Source organism: Mustela putorius, unplaced genomic scaffold, assembly GCF_011764305.1.
Source record: "Mustela putorius furo isolate JIRA1106 unplaced genomic scaffold, ASM1176430v1.1 tig00000250_pilon_pilon_pilon, whole genome shotgun sequence".
In the NCBI taxonomy this organism is placed as follows: domain Eukaryota; kingdom Metazoa; phylum Chordata; class Mammalia; order Carnivora; family Mustelidae; genus Mustela; species Mustela putorius.
The window spans coordinates 1435391-1445125 of NW_025421328.1; the positions used below are offsets into that span (position 1 = coordinate 1435391).

Below are 9735 nucleotides of genomic sequence, written 5' to 3' on the forward strand. Positions count from 1 at the left end.
ACCCACGCTATCGAGGGCCTTCTCTGGACTCCACCAGACCGGTGGATAACAAATGTCCTAGTGATGGGGTATCAGCCCCTCCTCCTCAAAGAACCAAAAGTGATCTCCCAGCCTCAGGCGGTGCTAAATCCAGCCACGTTGCTACCAGAGGTGCTGGCTGACCACCCATGCGACTGCGGGAAGGCCCAGCCCAAGTCACAGGAATAAGGTCGGATCTCAGAGACACTCCCCTCCCAGATGCAGAAATGACTGTTTAGAGACGGGAGTAGCTACATGGTCGATGGAAAGAGGTATGCGGAGGCTGCCGTGGTTTCTCCTGAGCAGGGACTCTGGATGACGGACCTGCCACACAGGACCTCAGCGGAAAACGGAGCTGATTGCATTCACCAAGGCACTACTACAGATGGCCAAGGGGCCCGATGTACACCCTGCTTAAACAAGGCGTTGTGGTTTGTCTTGGAAGGAGCCACATCCTCGCCAACCCAGGGACTTGGTTTGGATGCATGCTGCCAAGTGGGAAACTTGGAGCCTCGCTGGAAGGGACTGTTTACTGTCATCCCGACCACCCCCACGGCGATGAAAATAGAAGGCATCGGGGCCTGGATTCACGCGGGTCACGTCAAACGAGCCAAGGATGAGGACGCCCCCCAGAGGTGGATGCCGCTGCTGATGGACCCCGCTGATCATGGACTAAAGCTAAGACTCAGAAACAATGAGTTCATTGAGTTCATTGTTGCTTCTATTGTTAAAGTATAGGTGGGAAATATAGACAATTAGGGCTTGACATACTATTTCTAAAAAGGGGGTGCTCTGCATAGCCCTAGGAGAGAAATGCTGTTTCTGGGTAAACCACTCTGGAATCATTAAAACAGTCTGGCAGCTGTTAAAAAAGGGATGTAGAACTGGCTGAAAAGTCAGATTTGACTAATCTCCAAAGAAAAGGGAGAATGTAAGGGCCTATTCAGCCAGAGCATCCCCACCCCAGTTGAACTGCAATTTTGCTGTAAAGCTTAAATTGACCTTGCCCCCCCAGGGGAACTTATTTAAAAGCAAGTCCGGGAAACCAGTCCCACGTAACAAAGTCCAAGTACAGGCGTGGGTTGGGCCAGGTGGAGGTATTCAATCAGTGGGGAATGCATACTGTCTCCCTGGTTACCAAGGAGTATAGGCCCTGCCCTTTGGGAGCCTTTTGGGCGCCAATCCCAATCAAGGTGTAATAGGCTGGTTCAAATGTCTACGAGGGTAAATTGTAACTCAATTGGTCACCTAGCATCACTGTGGAGTTTCCTGTGTGTGTTAAAATCCCATTGGCCACCTGTGAGTAGCCAGGCCTGACCGCATGGTCTTTGCCCTTAAAAGCTAGTCTGTGAAACAGAGAAGGGTTGCCCTCTCTTTGTAAGAGGTGCGGCCTGAATGTTCGGTTAGATTCCTGATGCTTGGCACGAAATAAAGCCTTGCTTGACCTTCAAAACAAAAACAAAAAAACAAAAAACAAAACCCTGCAGCTGTGCTTAGCCAGCTAGCTCCACCCTCTGGGTGTGAGATGACCTGGGACACTGCTTTTTCTTGCTTCTTTGTGGGACTCTTATCCGCAGGCAGGTAGTTGGGCTTTTCTGTGTTCTGTTCTACTTCCACAGGTATATCTTGGAATGGGACCAGCATCTCTTCTCCAATTTCACTTTTCACAACATGCTGAGCCTTCATATCCTTGATTGATGCTATTACTGATGCCAAGGCCTCTGCTTTCAAATCCAAATGGATCCACGCTGAAAGTGAAGGTCAAACAAAGCTTTATTTCACGCCAAGCATCGAGAATCAAACTGACTGTCCAGGGCCATCTCTTGCAAAGAGGCGACCCCTCCCAGTCTCACAGACTAACTTTTATAGAGTAAAGGCCATGTGGTTGAGCCTGGCCACACACAGGTGGCCAATTGAATTACATTCTACTCCATGATAGTCATCTAATTCAGCCTATGACCTTGGCTAGAATTGGTTCCTTTGTCTGGTGTCCAAAAGGAGGGGCTCACACTCCTTGGTGGGTAATACGTGCGCTTTCCCTTGTTTGGATGTTTCCACCTGGCCTAGCTCATCCTTTGCAGGTAGGGAGGTAATACATGTGCTTTTACTGATTGGACGTTTCCACCTGGCTGGACACGTCCTTGTATGTGGGCTCCACTATCAGGGACTGGTCAGTCATATTTCTCCAGTTCTGTTTCTAAGCGCTTTTCTCTTGGGGGGAAGGGGCAGGTTCAATCTAAGTTTACTGCATAAACAGCAAAATGGCTTGCTCTGGATAAGTAGGCCCTTACATTCCCCCCTTTTCTTTGGAGATTAGTCAAATCTTTGAGGATTCTATGTCCCCCTGTTGTAAGGGATTATACTGAGTTTGTAAGATTAGCATCTTTATCGTCCCATTTTTTTTTTTTTTTTTGCCATTGTCAATGGACATCAGGGCCTTTATAGTGCAGGGGCCAAAGAGTATCATCAATAATAGTAAGATTAAGGGGCCTGAAATTGCTGATATTAGGGAAGTCATCCATGGAGACCAGTTGAATAAACTTTTATATCATCCCTGGGAGTCCCTGCGCTGTTGTTCGCACTCATCTAATTTTCTTTTGACGGCTGTCAAGCTGTCTTTAATGACCCCAGTGTGATTTACCCAAAAGTAGGATTCTTCCCCCAAGGCTACACAAAGTCCCCCTTTTTCTAAGAATAGTATGTTAAGCCCCCTTCTATTTTGCAGTACCATTTTGGCTAGAGAGCTTAGGGAATCAGTTTGCTTATCTATATTTTCATACATGTGACATAAATCAGCATCTACTTGTGATCCCAGAGCCTCAAAATCTACTTTTTATTTTATTAAGGCTGCAGTTCCTATTGTTGTAGATCCTGCTATTCCTGCAGCCTCTAATGGTGGAATTAGGATGGGACCGCACGTTTTGTTCGCCCTGTCCCTGCAGTAAGATGCTGGAATCCTTTGACCCCCTTATAATAACCTACTTGGGGAAGGATGTGAGCTGTTATACAGAGTTCATTCCATGAAGAATAAAGCAAGATTAAGGCATGGTGTGAGCCCTGAATTACAAACAAACCAGGCCCTGATAGGGGCCTTAAGGAAATTAGTGAAGACGGTAGGGACCATTATACCCTCACATAAGTTTTTGTATTGGGAAGATTGTTTCCCTTTCCATGTAGCAAAGCAAAGTCCATTACCTCTTATATCTCCTAAAGTTAGTCTAGGTATTTTTTCCCATTCACAGGAGTTATAAGAGCTTTCATTTTTAATTTGGCCCTTTTGGATCCCTATAGTAAGATTGGCCCCCATGCCAATATAGTATGGGGGCTGAGGATTTAAACATAGCCAGCAGTCTCAGGTGATATTAGGATTTGAAGCATTTAAAAAATTAAACATTGTATCTGCCAGTGGGAGTAAACTTTTTATAACATTATTGCCATTGTCAACCTTTTCTCTTTTCTTTTTTATGATAGTTTCCCTTGGGGTAGACGTGGCGGGTAGCTTGGTTGGTTTTAATAGCTTGGGAGGATTTAAAACTGGGTTCAGCCCTATAGGCTGAAGCGGTTCTCGAATTCTTATCTTCTGGATGGTGAATTGCCCTCCTCTATCTGCACCAGGTTCATAGTATCTAAGGCCCCAAGATCGGCCATATTCCCAGAGATGATCTTTGGGGTTGATGATTGTAATAGATATATTTGTACAATATTTTCCAGATCGGTGGGATGCAATTGAAGGAAAGATCCCTGTGGCTAAATTTTTAACAAATTCTTTTTGTGTTACCAGTTATCTGTTCTGATGGGTACTACCATTATATAGGGGTCACGGTTTATCCCCCAATCAGAGGCTATTGTCTCACATTCCCACCATGCACAGTAATAGTCTGAAGCTCTTCCACACCCTGTATGAGTCCCTGTGTAAGGACACATGTAGTAAGAGTCATGCGTGACACAAGGAGTTACAGGTGCCAACTGACATATGGTTATATTAAATTGCATAGTTAGCTGATGGGTCAGCCATTTATTGCTTTGTATAACCTTTTCAATTTTTGTTAATCCCACTTGTCTAATTTCCCATTTATACTTCTCTGTCTGATGGGGTGACTCAGAAGTTTTTACATAGACCGGTAATAATAGAAGTAACAATAAACTTAATGAACTCATTGTTTTTTTTGAGTCTTAGCTTTAGTTCATGGTCGGCGGGGTCCATCAACAATGGCATCCATCTCTGGGGGCGTCCCTGTCTTCGGCTCGCTTGACGTGACTCGTGTGAATCCAGGCCCGGATGCCTTCTACTTTTATTGCTGTGGGGGTGGTTAGGATGACAGTAAATGGTCCCTTCCAACGAGGTTCCAAGTTTTCTACTTGGCGGCGGCACATTCAAACCAAGTCCCCGGGTTGGTAAGGATGTGGTTCCAGCTCCATCTCCATTTCAGTGTGGGCAGTTTGGATCCCTGAGTGGGCTCTTTTTAAGACAGACTGCAATGCCTGCAGTGACTGGAGTACAGACTGATTAGTCACTTTTGCTAGGGCAACCTTTTGTAGCCAAGGGCAGAGCGAGGGGTGGGGGTGTTTCCAAAACATTATTTCAAATGGGGTCACCTTGTTTAAATAGGGTGTACATCATGCCATGAGGAGGGCGAAAGGAAGGAGAGTCACCCATCCATCACCAGCCTCCAGACTTAGCTTTGTCAAGGTCTCTTTAAGAGTCCAGTTCATTCTCTCTACTTGCCCGCAACTCTGGGGCCAGTAGGCACAATGTAGTTTTCAATTAGTGCCAATGGCTTTGGCCAATGCCTGTGCTACTGAACTCACAAATGTAGGGCCATTGTCTGACCCCATCACGAGAGGTAACCCAAACCTCTAGTAGCTTTTGGCTACCACTCTTGCCATCTCATGTTTGGCAGAAAAGGCCTCTACCCAGCCTGAAAAGGGATCCATAAAAACTGACATATACTTGTGTCTATATTTTCCCAGTTTCATCTCTGTAAAATCCATTTCCCAATAAATTTTTGGCTCTTTACCACTTTCTCTTTTTCCTCTTCCCATTTTAGTTCTTCCCGCATTTACTACCTGACATTGAGCACATCTATCAACCACATCCTGAGCCATACTCCATAATTTAGAAACTTGAAACTGCTTGCCCATAAGCTCCTTAAGCTTGCATGTCCCCAAATGAGTGCCCTGATGTATTTGGCTTACTAATTTCCTCCTCGTCTTAGCCCAGGCCCCTTCATAGTCTAGTTTAACCCACTTTATAAATATTTTAAATCTTCCTCTAAAGTTTGCCTCAAGTTGTCTAGCTTAGGTAAACAAACATTTAAAGACAACCAAATCTAGAATTTAACATCCATAAAGGCGTGTTATTAAAACATAATTTTTTCTCTCTAAAATAACCCTCATTTCCAGAGATAGCCAAATCAGGACTAATTTATTTGAAAAACAAGTCCAGTTTTTAACAAACTTGGCCTAATTATTTACATAAGCTCAGCAAGAACAGTGAGTGTGAGTCAAGCAGAGAAAGACAACTATCATATGATCTCCCTGATATGAGGAAGTGGTGATGCAACATGGGGGCTTAAGTGGGTAGGAGAAGAATCAATGAAACAAGATGGGATTGGGAGGGAGACAAACCATAAGTGACTCTTAATCTCACAAAACAAACTGAGGGTTGCTGGGGGGAGGGGGCTTGGGAGAAGGGGGTGGGATTATGGACATTGGGGAGGGTATGTGCTTTGGTGAGTGCTGTGAAGTGTGTAAACCGGTGATTCACAGACCTGTACCCCTGGGGATAAAAATATGTGTTTATAAAAAATAAAAAAATTATTAAAAATAAAAAACGAGTGAGTTTCTATGGTTACAGGCAATGGAGGATGGTAACAGGGTGTTTTTGCAGTCCCTCAAAGTTGGGCTGCTTCCTTAATCTCTCAAGGCCAAATGGCCCTTTCAGTTGGAAGTATAATCTATGTGGAGGCAGGTCAGGAGAGTGCTAAATCACCTTGGAGGCTGTTCTTTCTTTCTTTCTTATTTAAACAGGATCAGACATCTGGTCTTTTCTCCCCTTTTTTTTTCCTTAGTCTGTCCTGACCGTACCTAAATTTTTTTTTCCTGAAGATTTTCCTTCACAAACCTTCTACAACCTTCCTTTGCATTCAGATTTTGTCCCAAGCCATTTCCTTCCAAACAACCATCTCATTTAGGACAAAATTACCTTTTTTACTTTCAACAAAATGTACTTCCATTTCTTAAATCTTTCTTACATATTATCTACTTTCCTATATACAGAGTTGTTTCCCTTATTTCCATCAGTCTTAGTTACATTTAACAGAATTTTGTACTCTTAGAAAGACCTTAATCAGTTATTAACCAATTGTGAACTGTTACAACAGAATTCTTCAGATGGCAAATTTATGAATCAGTTAAGCGCAAAACATGTTTGCCAACAGATTTCAAAAGCACAAACCTAGTTTCAGTAATCAATGTCAGCATTTTATCCTGTTTGGTTAACATCTAGATGTCCATAATTTAAAACCATTTGTCATCCAACCAAAACTTTAAAGTTTCAGGTTACCAAAGACTTTGAAAGCTACTTTAGCAATTACCTATTAAACTTTGAGACAGACAATTAACCATCAGTTTAGTCATTTCTTTGCTAATAGATTTCAACAGATTTTAACAGAAATAATGAGCTTATTTAATCTTAAGTAAACTCTGAAGTTTTACATTACTGCTGATAACTTAAAAGACGTGTATATCTTAATTAAACCAACAAATTTAGTTCAAATACTGATTTACGTTCCACCTGGGCCCACTCCACTTTGAATATTTACCTGAGACATGGGTGGGAGGATTTGGAGTGGGGGGTGTTAGGTCCAGGGGCTGCTCTTCTTGCTTCTTGACAGTGAAGAGAGAAGGAGCCATAGTGCATGATCTAGAGGCTAGTCATGCAGGCTGCACGCACGTTGGTGCAGAAACATGAGAAGTGGGAGACAGAAGAAACAAAGTGCCACCAGAAGGCAGAAAAAGGATTCCCAGTTTTAGAGCTTATCAACTTCAACAGAGGAGCAGACATCATGCTTTCCCACCAGCAAGGGGTGGGGGCTAGTCAGTCCACATCGGGCCAGAGAGGGCAAGGAACTTCCCCGAAACAAAGGAAGTTTTGGCAGCTGCTTGGGAATATTCCTTAAAGTCTCTGTCTTGAGTTAGACCAACCCCAGCTGGCTCCAGTTATAGCCAGCCATTAACACAAGAAATGAGTAAGGGAGAAGCCCCACATCTATGAGGCGGAATGGAGAGATGAAAACCAGAGTCCCCTTACTCTGCTTGCCCCATTCCTTCAAACACAACAAGCAACACAACAAACAACACAACAAGCAACAAGAAGACAAGACAAAGACAACCACAGGCCCAGTGGCCCATCTTCGACCAGATGTTAAACCCAAAGATGTACAAGATGTAATCCCACCTTAAAAACGTAACCTGCCACTGTCGGGAATTTTCTTGGTTCCCTATGAGCATCCGTTGACCCAGCGGGGAATTTTCTCGGTTCCCTACGTGCATCCATAAACCCAACGGTTGTGGTCCCCTTGACACACTCGTTGGTGGGGATTTTTTTGGTCGCCTAGATGCTCTCGCTGGTGGGGATTGCACCTGGTCCCCTACATGCACCCAATGTTGGGGATTTTCTCAGTCCCCTGATTGCCTGGGAGGGCCCCTAACCCTGGCAATCCCCACCCCCCACGAGGGATGAGGCGTCCCCGCATCCACTCCAGCCCTGGGAGCTATGCTGCATCCAGCTTCTCCCCGTTATTACCCTGGAGCTCCGCAGACAGACAGACAAACAGACAGATAGGATCTCAAGGGGTCTTGAGATCTTACATCCGGAGGCTTTCTGATGCTGTTTTATCCTCGTGGATTTTATCCCGGATGAGTCCTCGCCATTTTATCCCGGATGAGCCCCCACTGAAAGGGTCTGTAGACAAAAGGACAAGACTGATACAAAGTGAAGGTCAAGCAAAGCTTTATTTCACGCCAAGCATCGAGAATCAAACTGACTGTCCAGGGCCATCTCTTGCAAAGAGGTGACCCCTCCCAGTCTCACAGACTAACTTTTATAGAGTAAAGGCCATGTGGCCTGTCCATACACAGGTGGCCAACTGAATTACATTTTACCCCATGATAGTCATCTAACTCAGCCTATGACCTTGGCTAGAATCGGTTCCTTTGTCTGGTGTCCAAAAGGAGGGGCTCACACTCCTTGGTGGGTAATACGTGCGCTTTCCCTTGTTTGGATGTTTCCACCTGGCCTGGCTCATCCTTTGCAGGTAGGGAGGTAATACATGTGCTTTTACTGATTGGACGTTTCCACCTGGCCGGACACATCCTTGTATGTGGGCTCCACTATCAGGGACTGGTCAGTCATATTTCTCCAGTTCTGTTTCTAAGCGCTTTTCTCTTGGGGGGAAGGGGCAGGTTCAATCTAAGTTTACTGCATAAACAACAAAATGGCTCTCTCTGGCTAAGTAGGCCCTTACACACACCACACATCTTTGAATAGCCATTTGAAAAATAAAGCTAATAACACCTTTAATTTTTTTTTAACTTTAAAAATTTTTATTTTTTTAATTTCTTTTCAGTGTACCAGAATTCATTGTTTATGTACCACACCCAGTGTCCCATGCAATACTTGCCCTCCATAATACCCACCACCAGTTTCACCCAACCTCCCATGTCCCGCCCCTTCAAAACCCTCAGATTGTTTTTTAGAGTCCATACTCTCTCATGGTTCATCTCCCACTACAATTTCCCCCAACTCCCTTCTCCTCTCCATCTTCCCATGTACACCTTTAATTCTTAACAAAGCTTCTTCACAGAGATTTGTCTGAGACATATCATCAAGACCATCTATATACAAAACCACTGTTTTGGCACGTTTGTTTGTAGTTCCCAGAAAAAAACTGAGCTTTCCTTATTGTGAATTTACCATCTGCTCTATATGGAAAACCAAAAAATGTCATAAATTTCAGAAGCCAGCAGTTTTGTTTCTCCTGGAGTTGTAGTCTTCTATATAACATTGTGCAAGCTTAACATCGTATGTTTTCCTTTCATCTTTTCTCTGTTGGCATGGCATTCTGCTAAGTACTAAAGAGTGAGCAAAGTGGAATGGACAACAGGGGGGTTGGGATGGTCCATAAACAAATAAGACCAGGCAGACATGTCTGATCCTGGACATTGTCTCTTCTATTTAATGTATCTGCTTCTAGATCCCATAGCTATTTAACTACTGAGAGATTATTGGGTTCTTCATTCATGGTGGAGGAGGAAGAATTCATCTGTTATGCCATACACATGAACAAAATCTTCTTAAATTTGTGCCAAAGCTTTTGGAGTCCAGAGCCTGTTGCACCATCAGGGCCATATCAACGAATGAGGCAGAGGAACCCTGGAGCCACAGAGTGGGTCCCTCAATTAGAAACCATGGCCTCAGTGATGACAAATGACCAGGTTAACTCTAGAAGCTGAAGAGCGAATTGTTGGATTGTTTAAATTAAATATATGTAAATAATTTTTGAAGCTAGGTGATGGGTTTACAGGGTTCACTTTACTATTCTTATTACTTTTGTATACTTTTGAAAATTCCCATATAGAAAAGTTTTTAAAACTTTTTAAAAAGTTTAAAAACTGTTGAAAATAACTGCTGATGACTGTTTCTACTTCCTTGGT

The 9735-nt window shown here is 43.7% G+C and overlaps 1 pseudogene; it reads right to left on the bottom strand.

The window, feature by feature from the left end:
- Positions 1–820: 820 nt before the first annotated feature.
- LOC101687810 lies at positions 821–9228 on the bottom strand (annotated as a pseudogene).
- Positions 9229–9735: the final 507 nt, after the last annotated feature.